Source organism: Bicyclus anynana, chromosome 17 (genome assembly GCF_947172395.1).
Source record: "Bicyclus anynana chromosome 17, ilBicAnyn1.1, whole genome shotgun sequence".
In the NCBI taxonomy this organism is placed as follows: Eukaryota; Metazoa; Arthropoda; class Insecta; order Lepidoptera; family Nymphalidae; genus Bicyclus; species Bicyclus anynana.
Window position 1 is genome coordinate 3,157,552 of NC_069099.1, and position 18,107 is coordinate 3,175,658.

Consider the following 18,107-nt stretch of genomic DNA (forward strand, 5'->3'; position numbering starts at 1 on the left):
GTGTACGTTTAAGGGTTCCCTTTCGAATGCATTAACACTCACCTCCCCTGCCCGACATGTTCTGACTTGAGCGTGACGGTGTTCACGCTGCCTAACAAAGAACTTAACTCAAGTCATCCAATACCCTCTTATTTATACGAGTACCATGACTGTTGCAACAACTTCGTACAAATACCTCCTTTTTATAATAATACAAATAATGAACATCAACACAACCCGTGCTTGAGGAACTCGTAACATTATACCATGGATAAGGAATTTTATAAAAACCATGCGAGTTGTCTTCATGTCGTACCTATCGTAAAAATGTACCTGGTTATTTGATAATTATCATTTATCACATATTTAAATTGTTTGTCATTATGTGTAATTTAACCGTATACGAAGGGCGCATAATGGAAGCTGTCAAAAGGAATTATTTTCCCCGTTTTTGCCACATTTTCATTGATGCTCCGATCCTATTGGTAGTAGCGTAATGTCTATAGTCTTCTTCAATAAACAAACTATCCAACACAAAAATAATCATCATCATCAGCTAATAACGTCTTGTGGTATCTATGCGAGTATGCCTCAATCTAGCGGCCACATCCAGCAGTCCAAGTTGTTTGCACTATGCTCCGTGTTTCATAGCTTCTACGTAGTAGGTCAGTTCCTGTGGGTTAAAAGCTTCGCGCAAGCATTGTTATGGGGAATTAGGTAAAAAGCTCTCGCTGTCTGTTTAATATACAACGGAACGTAAATCGTAATTTATCCTATCTGGTCGCATTTCCTGTAACGTATTTGAAAATATCATTCACTAGTTTCCCGCGGTTTCAGTCGCATATAATGTTGTGTGGGTTACAAGCTATGGAAATCACACTAAAGGCGAAAGTTTGTGTGTAAGTGTGTATGTTTGTTCCTCCTTTGCGTTGCGGCTACTGAAGCCATTTGGCTAAAATTTGAAATGGAAATAGATTTTACTCTGGATTAACATAGGCTTTTTTCATTCCGGCAAAATCCATGATTCCCGTGGGATTTGAGAAAAGTTTAGGATTTTATAATTTCTAAATTGACTCAGGTTTGGTCAGGCGGTAGGATCCGTAGCAAAAACGTACCGGTAAAGACGTACCGACGTCCGTTTACATCTTAGACTGCATAGTCACTTAACGTTAGGTGTAAACGCAGTCAAGGGCTAACTTATCAATGAATAAAAAAAGCCTGTTATTAACTGAACCACACTGAACTTACTACACCTATTTTATACATTTAATACTGATTTTTTAAAATGGAATTTGAATGTTTCAAAAGATGACTAATAATATTCAGGAAAATATTAGTCATGTCTGTGAAAAACCTTTCTCCGAAGTGCGGCATGACAAACCAATCAGGGTTATGGCTTGAAACAACAATGACCTTGCATACTGGCGCATGGCTATGATTTCAAAGCATAAAATGCTTTAAGTAATATGGGCCTAATTAAAAAACATCTTTATTCATTCATTGGAAATAAATGATTAACATTAAAGAGGTTATTTTTAACATATTTAGGTATTTATTTATTTGAGGAGTAAAGTAAAGGGGATGAAAGTTTTTTAGCACGATGTCGAATTACGAGTTAAGTGTATATTTATGAATATATGTTTATTTTATACACATTAATTTATTTAAATTTTTTTAATTTTAAACAATGCTTTTAACTAATAAAACTTATAAAATAAAAAAAAAACACAACCTCCATTCCTAGACTTTTTAATGTCCAAGTTACCGGTGGTCAGGTAGCTAATAGCTTAGGGTATCTTAAGGTAAATAAGTAAGGTCCTAGTAACCTACTCACAATACGCCGTGTCATGGAGTAAAACGTCTTCTGTATCCGACCTTTTAACCAACAGTCAAGCGAAAGTTTCTTATGATATTGGTTGAAGTTTTTCACTATAAGTCCATTAACTGTCGTTTCAGCGGAACAACAACGATTAACTCAACAGTATACACGTCGTCCACACGTACACGTACACGACGTCTACTGCAGGACATAGGCCTTTTGTAGCGGCTACAAAACATCACGATCCTGAGCCGCCTGCATCCAGCGAATCCCTGTGAATCTGTTGTCAGTCCACCTGGTGGGGGATCAACCAAAACTGCGCTTTCTAGTGCGGGGCCACCGTTCCAGAACCTTGGGACCCCAACATCCATCAGTTCTTCGAACTATGTGCCCCGCATTACATATATTAGAGCCTCAATTGCTCAACGGTAAGAGCGGTCGGACTCATCACCAAGTGGTGGTGGTTCGATGCTCGCCCCGTTGGTCTATTGTCGTCGTCATCATTTATCATCACTATCAACCCATATTCGGCTCACAGCTGAGCTCGAGTCTCCTCTCAGAATGAGAGGGTTTAGGCCAAAAGTCCACCACGCTGCCCCAATGCAAATTGGCAGACTTCACACACGCAGAGAATTAAGAAAATTTTCTGATGTGCAGGTTTTCTCACGATATTTTTCCTTCACCGTTTGAGACACGTGCTATTTAATTTCTTAAAATGCACACAACTGAAAGTTGGAGATGCATGCTCCGGATCGGATTCGAACCCACACCCTCCGAAATCGGAGGTAGAGGTCATATTCACTGGGCTATCACGGCTCCTATTGTCGTACCCACTTATGATATAGACTTCTCCGACTAGTTGGAGGGGAAAGGGAATATTTAATCATTACGAGTATATTGTAGGTATTCATGTTCATACATTAAACGTGTTAAAATCGGTTTCGTTTATTTTCATCCAATATTATTATTAGAGAGTTCTCCGTGGGGGGTAATTTCCGTCCTTTGTTTCGAGTCAGGCTCCAAAGTTCCGTTGCTTTGACGCCTAATTTGGGTCCTTCGCGTTTTAGCTGCTCACTACAAAGTTTACAACTCTAAAACCTTCAAAATTAATGAATAAATTATAGTTGTTGGTTACAAACGAAATTATTAATCAGCGGGCGTACTTCAAGGTCTTTGGGGTTGATATAATGGATGTGGAGCAGTTTACGTCGAGCGGGAAAACCTGTGAGTAAACGAGGACTTTCCCGCCATTACTAGAATACCTAGAACAATGGTCGATTGATGTTTGATTTTAGAACAACATATTTATGGCCTATACTTTCTGGATTGAGTTGTTACAAACGAACAAATTCATAAATTTAACACGAGCACTGCGTTTGGGCGAGTACAAAAATTACTTTTTGGGGCCTTAATCAAATTTCAAAGGAAGTTGTTTTAGACTTTTGCCTTTCCTAAAATTAAAAAAAATGTGAAAGACTTTTATTAGGTTAAGGCTACTATAAAATTGATGACTTTTTAATGACAAAGAAGTGAATAAGAAGTGTGCTCAGCTTTCTTCTGCAAACTCTGTCTTTTTTTCATCAATGTTCGCTGATACGAAAGGTATCGTGTGCAATATCATTCAATCATACCTTTATGTAGGTATTAAAATACGTATGAACGTGAGAAAATCGCGAAGTGAATCGAGCACACCTTTAAAACTGAACCTTTTATTATATTAACCGCAGAACACAAAAACAAATCACGGTTAAACGATCGACGCACAAAAACCGTCCTGTCGGGTCATGGGAACAAGGAGGATGTAGGAAAATAACAAAAAAAACATTCCAAGCTTGAATTTCTGTTTATTGTAAAGGGTTCCGTCTCATCATCATTATTAGCCTAATTTGACGACCTTTAGAAAGTGCCAGGTTTCTCTCATTATAGAAGAGGGGATATGGAACTTAGACCCACCACGCTGCTCCAACGCAGGTTGGCAACATTAGAGTAATAATGTTTGACTGATAATTATCTTCTTTTACTTAATAATAATTACCTGGACTGAGGCAAGGGAATGTAACACCACAAATAAATCTATTAAGAAAGTATAACTTTCACAGCCCGACGATAATCTCGTAAAGAGATATAGATAAAATTCAACCAATGGCGGCGCAATCGAAAATACCGCTATCTCTTTCATGGCGTAGGTACGAAAGAGATGGGACTGGTAAACCGACGCCATTGGACTAAATTTTAATATATTTCTCTTCACTGGTCGCATGTTAACGGCACGGGACTCAAATCCAGAACCTCGTGATCTGAAGTCGCACAGGCTAACCACTAGACAGACCAAAGAGGCAGTAAAAACCCGTTATCGAGACGCACGAAAGTGCGTCTGCCAAATTAGACAGAACAGCTGACAAAGCTTTGAGGCCACTTTTGTGTACTTAATAATTCAAAATCTATGTAACATGAAAACATGAAATTTGGTTTACATTTTAAATCTAATAATTTAGCTCGCACATCTAAATTCAGCTTAAATGCATTTGTTGGAAAAAATAATAGCTACCTACAAACGTTTACAAATAGACAAGATTTCCATAAATCTACCTACCCGCACTTTGGGCTTGCTGCTGCATGCAATGACTCACGTTCGTTCGCCGAAATTTGTCTATCGACACAGTTCTTAAAATATTTAAAAACATAAGACGCCATTATTCTTGAATAATAGTGCAAATTATTGATGCGACGCTTCGTGTCGTACTGACCTGAGACGTTATGTTACGGAACCCTAAAAAAGTAAAAATGAAGGCTGTTGAAACGCGAGCGACGGAAGTGAGGGGCGGATGCATCACCGCAACCAATACAACCTCAATCTTGGACGTCGGGATAAATAAAATATTAATTACTATTTACATTGTGCGTCTATGTTACTTTATACGCAGGTATTCTTATGCTTTATAATAGGAGACCGTCTTGTAATTTAGGGGACTATCTTACTAGTTATTTTTTAATTTTTTTTTCAAAAAGTTGTAGCAGACTAGCAGATTCCCCGCGTAGCTCCCGTCCCTTTGGGAATATGGGTAAAAGATAGCATATAACACTCACAAACACAGAACATAAGGCACTTACGCGTAATAATATCCGTGCTCACGAATAACGTGGTTTAGTATTGAAGTAAACAATTCTCAAAATTAGTTTACTCGTAGTAACGCCAACTTTATAATATTAAGTACTAGCGGACGCCCGCGACTTCGTCCGCCCTTAGACCTCCTTAATCCGGCCTTCTCGCAAAATCCGCTTTTAGTGGACGTTTACAACCTACCTACAAACTAAGTACCTTCCTTTTTTTTTTTTTTTTTTTTTTTTTTTTTTTTTTTTTTTTTTTTTATTTATATACAGAAGGGGAAATCCTCATGGACACCTGGTTGAGCTAGGTAGTGCCGGACTCTTACCGGCTAAAACCCCTCCTGTCGCCCTGTTGTCCGTGTACCCGCCTTACAGCCTTACACGGCAACCATTGTGTCTATTTCAAGTCTTTCTCCTTTTCTCCTCTTTTTCCTTTTCTCTCATGACTCTATCTAAGAAGTCAACGATAGTCGTCCAGTTATTTGACGTTTCCAACATTTTGGGTACAAGATTTTCTTCCGAGATATCACCCACTTTCGCACAAACTTCTTCTCTGTCTTTACTCCACCGTAGGCAGTGGAATATTGTGTGCAATGCATTGTCCGTTTCACTACAGTACATACATGTCGCATCTGGCCTTTTTCTGATTCCTGCGAGATAGTCCATAAACACACCGTGACCTGTCAAGCATTGCGTCAGATGGTATGATAAGCGCCCATGTCGTCTGCTGGTCCATTTTGTTAGGTTTGGGATCAGACGGTGCGTCCATCTGCCTTTGTCAGATGCATCCCACTCCTCTTGCCAACGTGCAAGGGTTTCCTTTTTGACTGATTCAGGAACTTGGGAATCTTTTTGCCTTAATTCTGTTTTTTCCATTGCAATTAGGTGGACAGGCGTCAGGTTAGCGAGAACCAGAGCTGCATCTGTGGATACTGTCTTGTATGCGGAACAGACACGGAGTGCTAATACACGTTGAGCTTTTAGTACCTTCCTTCTGTGTATGGCAAACTTCATGGCTGATCCCCAGACTGGTGCTGCATACAGAATTATCGACTGAGTCGCCATAGCCAGCGTCCTTCTTTTATTATCACTGGGGCCTTTTGTGTTTAGTAGCAACTTGCACAGGGCCCTAGCTGTTCTAAAGGCTTTCTCGCAGACTGATTTTAAGTGTAGACCGAAAGTTAATCCCCAGTCCAGCTTAACGCCAAGGTAAGTAACACTAAATGACGGTCTTACTAGTATTCCTCCGCAGTCAAAATGTACGCGCTGAACAGTTTTTCTCCTATTAAAGATGACTGCTTCCGTTTTTTCCGGTGCAATTGATAATTTGTTTTGGTGCATCCACAGATTTACAGAGTGCAGTGTCTCATTGGACTTAATGATTAGCTCATATTCCTCCTTTGCGGTGACCGATATAGCTAAATCGTCTGCATAGCACACGAGTTTCACTCCCTCTGGCACTTCAATGTTCATTATGTCATCATAGAGGATATTCCACAGAGTTGGGCCAAGTACGGATCCTTGGGGTACTCCCCCAGTTACTTTTGCCCTAACTTTGCTGTCCAGTAGTATGTAACGATTTTTAAAGTAGTCTACGATTATGTTTATTATGTATTTATTGACATGCCGGGACTTCAACTTTTGTATTATAATAGGCCACGAGGCGGAATTAAATGCATTTCTTACATCAATCAGTATGAGACAGTTCCATTGGCCATTCATATTTGCTAGTTTTGCGGTTTGGACTACGTCCTCGATTGCATCAACAGTTGATCGAGCTGATCTAAAACCGTACTGGTTGTTGTGTAATCCGCCGTTTTTCTCAATCTCTTGATTAAGCCTAATGTTTACCAGTCGTTCGAAGGACTTCGCAATAACGTTTAGAAGGCAAATGGGTCTGTATTTTGTTTGCTCGGTATTATCTTTTTTGGGCTTATCTATTAGTATAAGCTTTGCAACTTTCCAGTTGTCCGGAAAGCTACCCTGTTCCAGTAGTTTATTGAATAGACAAGTAAAATATTCCGCATTTTTGCAAATAACTGACTTTACAGCCTCCGGTGGAATTGTATCTGGTCCCGGTGCCTTGTTTAATTTAATTTTGTTACCGCACTCTCTTGTTTCCTCTAATTTGAAAGCTATTTTTTCGAAGTCTACATCTTCTACCTCTTCTACACTTAGATCGTGCATTTGTGGTGATGTAATAAAAAGGTTCTCGAAAACAGCCCTTTTTTGTTCTATAGAGAGACATGTTTTAGGGTTGGGTAGTTGCATATGACTTTTGACAGTTTTATATGCAGCGCCGTAGATATCAGATTCGAGGCCCTTACATAAGACCTCCCATGCCTGAGCCTTAGCTGCCGATATAATCTTCTTTAACTCCCTCTTTGAAATTTTATAATCTTGTCTTAGGTTTTCCTTTTCAGACGGTTCTTTGCATTTTTGAAATTTCTTTCGTTTTTTCCTAGTCTCTTTGATTTTATTTTGTATGTACTCATTCCACCAATACGGAAGTTTATAGGCATCATCGCATTTGATACGAGGTGTGCTTTTTTGGAATGCTATCTTCAGAGCTTCTTCGCATAGGTCCTTGTCTTCTTCTTTGTTTTCGATTTCTTGTCTAAAGTACTTGTTCAGTTTTTCCAGATCTGTCTTTCCGTATATGTACTTTGGCTTACTTTTTCCCTTCATATATATATCTGTCAAAATAAGTTTATGGTCACTCATAGATTCCTCCTCTAAAACCAACCACATGATTTTTTCGTTTGTAGTTTTGCCACTTATTATCGTAAGATCAATATAAGATTTTCCATTATTTCTTACACAGGTTGGTAGTTTACCATCATTGAGTACAGCTAGGTCTAGTCTATGGACCCATTCTAGCATTTCCTCACCTTTCTTATTAGTTTGCGTTCCACCCCAACAAGGATGTTTTGCATTAAAGTCTCCTGTGATTATGAGCCTTTTATTTCTTTCTTGCGCCTCTAGTATATCTTGTTGGATTATGTATAAATTATCCTTGAAGTCCTCAAGTGTGCATTTATTTGGACTCATATATATGCTATAGAGGGCAAAGTCAGCAGTCTCTATGCACACGAAACAATCTGAGGATCGGTAAGCGTGTACCTGGAATTTTCTGCTAAAATTCAGGATCATTACGTCTGCGTTTGCGTTTTTATAGCCGTGTTTTCTCTTAATCTTACATTTGGTTATATTTGGTTCGCTAAGGACTATGAAATCGCACTTTCTTTGCGCTGCAACTATTTTGGCAATGTCATGCGCACTTTCGCTCCTATTTGCGTTTAGTTGCAGGATTGTGAATTTTCAAGACTTTTCCTACGGCCTTTATATCTTCTTGATATGTTAAGAGCTTTTTGGAATACTCTACATCTGCTACTTCCAGCTGCATGTCCCTCCTCTTCGCAGTGTGGGCAAAATGGTCTTTTATTGCAATCTTTAGCTTTGTGGCCTTCTCCAATACACTTACGACACTTCTTACTTCTGTCTTCTCCCGTGCACTGTGCAGCTTTATGGTCGTATCCCCAGCATCGATAACAACTTGGTATTTCTACTCTTTCTTGTACGTAGCAAATGTTTAATCCCACTCTTATTTTTTTCTTGTCTAGAATTCTAGTACAATCTGAGTCTTCTATCCAAATTGTGGCTATTTGGTTTCCATTTTGGGAAGGTCGAAGAGTTTTTATTTCTAATTGATCCCGGTATTGGATTAGATCTGTATTCAATATTGCTTCCCTGATGTTATCTTCTTCTGCAGTGGCGTCTATGTCCTTTATGTGTATGAGCTTCCGTTTTAGATTGTTAAGCACTGTTGCAATCTTGCAATTTTCCTTAATACCGTTTATAAGATTACCTTTATCCACCTTTTCTGAGACTCTTAGCAAGATTTTTCCAGACTTCGTTTTTCTTACTCCTTTTATATTCTCAAGTGTATCACTATTTTTCAGGCCTAAATGTAGTTTTCTGACAGTTTCTGCATATGTAGCTTCTTTGTCTTCTATAAGTATGATGTTTTCTTTATCCCTATTTTTTATTACCTTTTTTGTGTTTTGTTTCTTGGCTGTCCTTAGCGTTACCTTTAATTTCGTGCTATTGAAGATTGATTCCAGTATTTTTCTCATAGGGTCTGCTCTCACGGCTTGAGGAGAAACTACCGTTATCTCCTGCATCCCTAGGTCGTTACTTACTTTTTTTAACTCTTGGCATAATTGAAATATGTCTGACTGAGTGCTACCGTCTTGTTTTGTTGGATCATAAAAGAAAGCAATGATATTCTTCTCTTTACAGTAATCCCCCTGTCTGGTTTTATACATAGTACATTGTTTGACAGAGGTGAAGTGGCCTCCATTGCATTCTACCTTTTCTCCTTCCTTGAGTTCCGGATATCTATTTAAAATTCTTTTTCCCAATTTTGTCTGTCTTTCCTCTATTTCATCGCAGAAGTATACCACATTTGTGATTGTGTCTTTCAAAGGGTCTCCATGATCAATTCGCGTATTTTTAAAACTATCCTCGGCCCAAGTTAAGTCAATAACTTGTTTGAGATCTTCGTAAGAATTAATTTTTGTATTAATTAGGTTAAATTGATCATCATGTACCAAGCATTTATGACAGTGTACTTCCTTGTCTTTATTAATACTTTCGAAACGATCTTCATATTTTTTCTTGAGTTCGTGAAGCTCACTTTCCAGTTTAGCATATTTGCCTTCCTGCATTTCCTTGTAATCCTGCAGTTCCTTCTGTAATTCTAGGATTTTATGTGCATCGTATTTATGTTTCATAATTGTTTGTTTAACCAAGCTGCTTATTTCCATTGCAAATTTCTTGACTTCTTTATGTACATTTTTATTGCTTCTTACGAAATTATTTAGCTCGTCAGTTCTTGCTTTTAATTTAGCTAGTTCTATGGGTGGCTTAGTTTCTCCTACTTGTAGGGCCACAGGGCTTGATATTTTCTTTCTTTTTTTCGGACGGTCTTCTACCGGCGGAGTATCTTTTGTACTCAAATTGCTAGGGTTTTCATCGTTTAGCTCCTGGTCTGTTTCAAAAAGCGGGTAGAATGTATACTTTTCAGGTGGTGTTCTGCTGATGGAATCTCTTCTAACAAATGGATTTTCCACCTCTTTAAAATTTTCATCTTCCGTGTCAACGTCTCCTTTTTGAGTAAAGCGATAGCTGCCCCCCCCAGATACGGTGGGGCTGACTGATAAATCAGTGAGGGACTCTCCGCGGCGTAAGTCCGCCGCGGTACCCTCCTGGGGTACATGAATTTTACTATTCGCTTCCATTTTGTTTTCTGGCTGAACTACAGCTTGCTTTTTCTGTCGGGGTGAAGTCCCCTAGGCCGTGTCTTTCGGGACTTGAGGCACGCCCATGCCTGCTGGTTTTGGTTCGCGCCGGGTATTTGATTTCCCGGTGCCACCCAAGACTGGGAGGCATTCCCCTATCCACCACCCGGGGACGCGCCTGATGGGAGGTCCAGTAACTCCACACAGGCAAGTACCTTCCTGCCAAATTTCAACTTTGTATGTCAAGCGCTTTTCGAGATATCGTGATGTAATGTAATGACCTTTCGCATTTATATATTAAGATAATAGTTTAGACTATGAAACAAGAAACAATGCAAAGGCGTTGTTATTTACGAAAAAGGAGAGTAGCCTACAAAACTATCAGTATGTAAGATGTGTTTTTTTTGCTTATATTTTGTATAGGACATTTTTTTTTAAGTTTTTAGAGTATGAACGTTTTTGTTTTCATCTGACCGGCCCACTACTGGGCTAAGCTTCTTCTTGTATAGTATGTGATTGGGGGTTCAGACCCCAAGATAAATATTTCAACTCAGAGTCCAGGATCACAAGATTCCAAGCATATCAGTAAATCGCTGCACCAATCAGGATGTTAAACAATAAGATAATAGAGGATTAGTTTTGGAAGTGTTTCTCCACGCACAGACACTCGAAAGCACATCGCTCTGGCGACACCTGCGCTAGGATAGTTCACTTCCGATGGGCGCGAGAAAAACGTGTGAGCGTGCAAGCGACAGATGGCGACCCGCAGGAGCTGTGCCGATAACAGGGTGACCATGTTACTTGAGTGAAGTATAAATCCCACATCATCATTTTTTTTCTTTTTAATTTTAATTATTGAGTCTGCTAGTGACTTTTATATAGTTTTACATATTCAAAAAAATTCAACTTATTAACTATCATGCACAGCGTATGTAAAGTCGTATTAAAGAAAACATTGCTTGCAATACCACTAACATATTCAGCTCACTGTGGAGCACGAGTCTCATCTGATAATGAGAGGGGTTAGGCTAATATACCTAAAAAGGCTTAAGAAAATTCTCAGATACGCAGTTTTCCTCATGGTGTTATTCCTTCATCATTTATAACACGTGATGTTTATTTTTTTTAAATGCACAAGCCTGAAAAGTTGGAGGTGCATGCCCCGGACTGGATTCGATCCTACACCCTGCATAAAATTCTCTTTAATATTATAAATTATATTATATATAATTTAAAAAATATATATTATAGCCTCAATAGCTCAACGGTAAGAGCGGTCGGACTCGTCACCGAGAGGTGGTGGTTCGATCCTCACCCCGTTGGTCTATTGTCGTACCCACTCCTAGCACAGTCTTTCCCGACTAGTTGGAGGGCAATGGGAATATTGGTCATATTATTAAAGATATGGCAAATATTCTTTTAAAAAAAAAAAAAAATGCGAAGGTAAATCTGTTTGTCTGTCTGTAACCTTTTCACGGCTTTACTACTGAAACAATTTGGATGTAATTTGTGTAGGTATATGTAGGAGCTTGAAGCAGAACATAGATTATTTTGTATTCCAGAATGTCCATAGCTCCTGCGGGATTTGTAAAACACAGAAAACCACGCGAGGGCGTCCGCTAGTTAACATATTTGTATATTTTTCATAGCATAAAACCTTAACTATTAAGTTAAAAAAAAGTATCATAATTCAATGCTAATTCAAATGAAATTGAAAAATAAATAATAGCATTATAACTGTTCTTAATAAAAGTGTCCTGTAAAATGACAAGTTAATTTTTAGTAGAGTTCTTGGTTTTTTTATGAATTAGCCATGATTGTACGTTAGGTATGTATGGTAGCACGATGTTTTCTAATTTAAAATATTACTAAACTGGAATTCTGTTCTATTTATTCATGATTTTTTTTCTTTTGCTCATAAGTTTTATTGTTACCTATTACATGAGTTAAGATTACTTTCCCTTGACTATAATCTCACCTGATGGTAAGTGATGATGCAATCTAACATGGAAGCGGGCTAACTTATTAGGAGTAGGATGAAATCCATACCCCTTTTCTACTCGACATCGTACCAGAACGCTAAATCGCTTGGCGTTTTATAAATTATCTTATAACACACCCTCACCTAGTTGACTACCCTTACAGAATACCGCCAGGCATACTGTATCATTTAGTCAAGCTTTGAATGACGTCATATCATTTCACACCCTATTAAAATGGCGATGCAGTACAGAAAATAAATATTGTTGGTCACCCTAACCTAAAGAACTTTGCACTTATTCTGAAAACAATGTTTGTTTGAATTTCAACTTTTTGTACTTAACAATAAGATGCTTTTTCAGTTGGTGGCGGTCTGTCGTCTTCGGGTTACGGCGTCAGGTTACGGGCTCCACATCCCGTGAGATGAGGTACTATATCGATTTTTTTATTGGTAACTAAATAGATCCTTTTGTTATAAAGTTATTTTTAACTAATAGATTGATGGCCTGTGATATCGAGACCAACCTTATTTAATAAAAACTCCCATACTTATACTAAATAGGGTAAACAACATAGAGTTAAGACGGTGATGAATGTAGTATGTTCTAAAAGTTGAACTTATTTAAATTTCTATCAAGACCACCCACGGTTGAACTTGCATAGTTATCATTTCAGTGGGAATCCGGGGATAAAATATGGTATATGTTACTCGGTGAAGACGTAGCTTTTTAATAGTGAAAAGTATTTTTATTTGGTCAGTATAACTTAACAAAAATAACATTAAATAAAAAAAATATAGACAATCAAAAAGCGCACTGCCCAATAAAGGTCTCCCACTCAGCTGCATAAGAAGATGCAGAAAAGAGAATATTAAATTGAGTCAATAATGGTACACTTTGTACTGTGAGTCTATAATATTACAGCTGATAGAACGTACGTTTGATACCTTCTCTACTACTACTTCTACTCAGTTTGGTAACCTTGTTTGAAAAAGCACATAAGAATTTCCTAGCCTTCCTAACTCCTAAAAGCTTTCTTAAGTCACTTATATCATGTACCTCTGTATCATACCTACTTATAAAAGGCTTTGTCTTACGTGACTGACAGACAGCTTATGTATTAAATACATATTATCTTTAGTGTATGAAAGTTATATTATCCGTTAAAGAATTTTATTTTTTCTTTTTACATTACAAAGGCTTGAAGTGCTTGGCTGCAATCATGCTTGACAATAAGCGATGATGCAGCCTATGGTGGACTTGAATATACCATGTCGTAGGTGGTATGGAAAACGGAAGGTGGAAAAAACGGATGATATTTCCTATGAAATCCCGTATTTTAAAGCACAGCACAACAGAAAGAAGGTTGGCTTCATGCAGCTCTGGATCGTGATATCCTGAAGCCCCTACTAAAAGCTAAGTCCGTTAGCTGTTTTTTAAAAGTTTTTTTGTTGGTTAAAAGCTAACTAAGTCCGTTAGCCGTAAAAAACTTTGTATTTTAAAATGTATAGGTACCATTGTGAGAATTATTCATTGGTTATTGGTAAAGGTTACTACCAGTCCTTCTGTCACCAGCCGCGTGAAATGATACCTGGCCCTTGGGTCTCCGCGGCAAAAGGTACAAATATGTATGTATCTCTCAGTCAGAAACTTGTGCTACTTACCGGTTTCAGCTTTTTCTGCTACGGCTCCCGGTCTTGATTCTGTCTTCCTGATATGACACGGTGCTAATTTGGCAACGCATGTTGCGTCCCACATTAGGGTCTCAGCAGGTCTCTTGTCATCATCTCGACTTATTCCTGACGACTCGATTAGCGCAGGAATATTTATGGTGGCAAGAGCCTTCGCATTTAAATATAATAACGCTTCTTGCAGTCGGGCAAAAAGACATAAATGTAGGACTGTATAAGTATGAACCCACCTACTTTAGATAAGTAGGTGGGTAATGTAGACAAGTAGTCCCGGTCCACGGGCCTTTGGGTGGACTCCTTCAAGTTCTTTAAACTTCAAAGAGCGCCGACTTTAACACTTAACTTTCCAACACTGTTAAATGACGGAGAAAATTTAGGTCACACCTTACCCGCCCTAGGGCCACGGCTTTGTCGCTTCATAGAAGTCGCTAAGAAGCAATTTTATTAGCGTACTTTTTTAATAAATGTATTTAATTACAAAATGGACGTGATAGCCCAGTAGACATGATTTCTGCCTCCGATTTCGGAGGGTGTGAGTTCGAATGCGGTCCGAGGCATGCACCCCCAACTTTTCAGTTGTGTGCATTTTCAGAAATTTAATCACTAAATATCACGTGTCTCTAACGGTGAAAGAAAACATCGTGAGAAACTTGCATACCAGAGATTTTTTTTAATTCTCTGCGTGTGTGAAGTCTGCCAATCCGCATTGGGCCAGCGTGGTGGACTATTGGCCTAACCCCTCTCATTCTGAGAGGGGTTAGGCCAACTCTGAAACTCGTGCTCAGCAGTGAGCCGAATATGGGCTGATGACGATGACTCGTAAGTGTATGTGACCAAGTTCAGCTTTACTCGTCTATTTGATTAGGAAAATCTGTTAAACAGTTTTTGAAATAAACGTTATTTTTAACCAACTTCAAAAAACGAAGAGGATCTATGTTCGGCTGTATGTAGAAGCAGCTGATACGAATACTTTAGACTTTACATGTGTAGATATGTTAAAGTGTAGAGCGGAAATTTCTGCCGTCTAAAATAGTCGTGCACTTATCGCAATGAGTTTTCTCTCTAAAAAGGTAGATAAAATATCTGTACTTATGTACTTGGATATTTTATAGGAACAAAAAGTAAATAGATACTGCTTGTATGTTGATTTTTTGGAAATACTTACGTAATTAACATTCTGTACTGTATACTGTAGAGTCGTGATAGCCCAGTGGATATGACCTCTGCCTCAGATTCCGGAGGGTGTGGGTTCGTATCCGGTACGGGGCATGCACCTCTAACTTTTCAGTTGTGTGCATTTTAAGAAATTAAATATCACGTGTCTCAAACGGTGAAGGAAAACATCGTGAGGAAACCTGCATACCAGAGAATTTCTTAATTCTCTGCGTGTGTGAAGTCTGCTAATCCGCATTGGGCCAGCGTGGTGCACTATTGGCCTAACCCCTCTCATTCTGAGAGGAGACTCGAGCTCAGCAGTAAGTCTTCGTAAGTAAGCGTATGACCTTCTATGTAGACACCTTTGAACACTTGAATTTGTTCATATTTTTTATATCAGCTTGCCTGCTTATGCTTAGGATCTCAGCTGAAAATCAGCACCGTATATTATGCTTGTATGTAGTGCAAGGCATATGCTGAGCTGCTATCTTTTTAAGGGTTACAAACAGACATGCTGTCTTTAAGGTAGGGTATCGTTTGTAACTTTTATATCTGAATAAATATATCTTCTTTATTTCACCTTCAGAAGAGAGTAAAATACTCGTGGCTCGAAGTGGTTCAGTACCTATTCAATGTCAACGCATATAAAATACGGAAGAAACGGAACAACGGAAGAAATTTTTGCCATGTATTTTAAATATGACTAATTTTCCCGTTTCCCTCCAATTTGATGGTCGTTTTACCGTGGATTTACGTTATTATTTCAGCCTAACAGTATAAAATAATAATATGAATACGAAGTTTCTATATAGTAGCGGGAAGTTTGCTTTTATGTAAGTGCATAGAGAAAGCTTGTCTTTAAGGGTATGTTCTACACTATTACCTACTGAGACAGCACTTATCTCTAATGTTGGCCGATTTCGTGACACAGAGAAACGTTAGTCGGGCCACGAAACTCATCGCCTTTGAAACTTATCACTAAACATTACTCATGGTATTATTTCCTAGAGGACGCCACCATCTTCGTTCACGTGAAAATTCAGTTTTTCACAAGTCCCGCGTGTACGATGAATTTTTCCGGGACAAACAGTAACCTGTGTTAATCCTGTCTCCATTACGACTTTCAACCAAATCCAGTAAGTAGTTTATGTCGTTTATAATATTGGTAGGATTACATTTTTAGCGTTTTTCGAGACCTTTTCAGTTGAATATGCATACTCGTTGCTAGCTATGCCTAAGCTATGGATAATAAAAAGAGTGGCTATTCCAGACTTAGCCGTGCCTTAGCCTAAGACCCGCGATATCCCAGTGGATATGACCACTGCCTTCGATTCGAAGGGTTTGAATACAGCTCAGGGCATGTACCTCCAACTTTTCAGTAATGTGCATTTTAAGAAATTAAGTATCACTTATATCAATCGGTAAAGGAAAAACATCGTGAGGAAACCTGAAAATTTTCTCAATTCTCTGTGTGTGCAGTCTGCCAATCCGCATTGGACCAGCGTGGTGGACTATTGGTCTCATTCTAAGAGGAGACTCGTGTTCAACAGTGAGCCGAAAATGGGTTGCTTATGATGGTTCCAGACATAGGCGTAGCGAGGTATGGGGGCAGCTGCCCCTCCCTAGCTGAGCGGTCGATCTTTGGGGCTTCAGACCAAATTTTATTAAGATATTCAAAGATGTAACTAACTTTATATTTTCAAAAGTTAACGTTCGCCCGTAAAACTAGTTTCGGTCGGACAGTATCAATTTGTAATGTGAAATACTCTATTTAAGTATAGCTGCCCCCCCCCCCCCCCTAGATAGAATTCTGGCTACGCCCATGGTTCCAGACCTATCAATGTTCCACATTTCATCCAAATTCAAAGATTCGCATACCTAGTACTCGTGGTTTCGCTGTGAGGTTTGCAGAGCCTATCAAGTTCTAGCAGAATGCCGCGGTTTCACCCGCGTTGTTACCATTCCCGTTAAAATACGGGGATAAAATATAGCCTATTTTACTCCTTGATAATGTAGCTTTATATTGTTAAAAAAATTTTTCAAATGGGTCCAGTAATTTATAAGTTTATCATTACATACAAATCTTATTAGTGCATGTAGGACATTCAGTCGACTTGTATCTTCAGTGTTATAGGTACGCTTACGCATGATTTGAGCAGCTTCAAAGATAGTATGAATAGGAATGTTCTAGATCTAGACAAATACACTCCAACCAAGACCTCATTATAGTATTTTATCAGGCATGATGGTAGTCTAGTACATATATATATAGTACCTATAAAGAAACTATCTTTCATAAGCATACTTTTTCCCAATATACTTACTTACTTGAATATCATAATGTTCTACTATCGATTTAAATTACTGAAGCAGCAAGTAAGTAAATCTAAGGTTTTATCCAGTTTCTTTAGCCATGTGCCTAACATTTGATGACAGTCATTGTGACAGTCTCATAAATTTGGATAGAAACAGTTTATACCAACCAAGGTTTCTTCAAATCGATGATGTCAGGAAGCAGGAACTACGTCGTTAATCCAATGGTTAACACATTCGCCTACGGTTCTTAAGGTCCTGGGTTGGGCTGTGAAATTGAGTTTTTTTTTTTATCAGAGAAGCCTTCATTTGCAGCCCTGAGTTGGGAAGTTACTGGTTTTACATCCCCTATTTTGAAAAGCCTCAGCTGTCAGCCTCGGTCATCATCATTACCATCTTATAGTGATGAGGTCCTTGCAGTGGTTCATTTATGTTGCCATCTTATAGTGATGAGGTGCCTGCAGTGGCTCATTTATGTTACCATCTTATAGTGATGAGGTCCCTGCAGTGGTTCATTTATGTTACCATCTTATAGTGATGAGGTCCCTGCAGTGGCTCATTTATGTTACCATCTTATAGTGATTAGGTCCTTGCAGTGGTTCATTTATGTTGCCATCTTATAGTGATGAGGTGCCTGCAGTGGTTAATTTATGTTGCCATCTTATAGTGATGAGGTCCCTGCAGTGGTTCATTTATGTTACCATCTTATAGTGATGAGGTCCCTGCAGTGGCTCATTTATGTTACCATCATATAGTGATG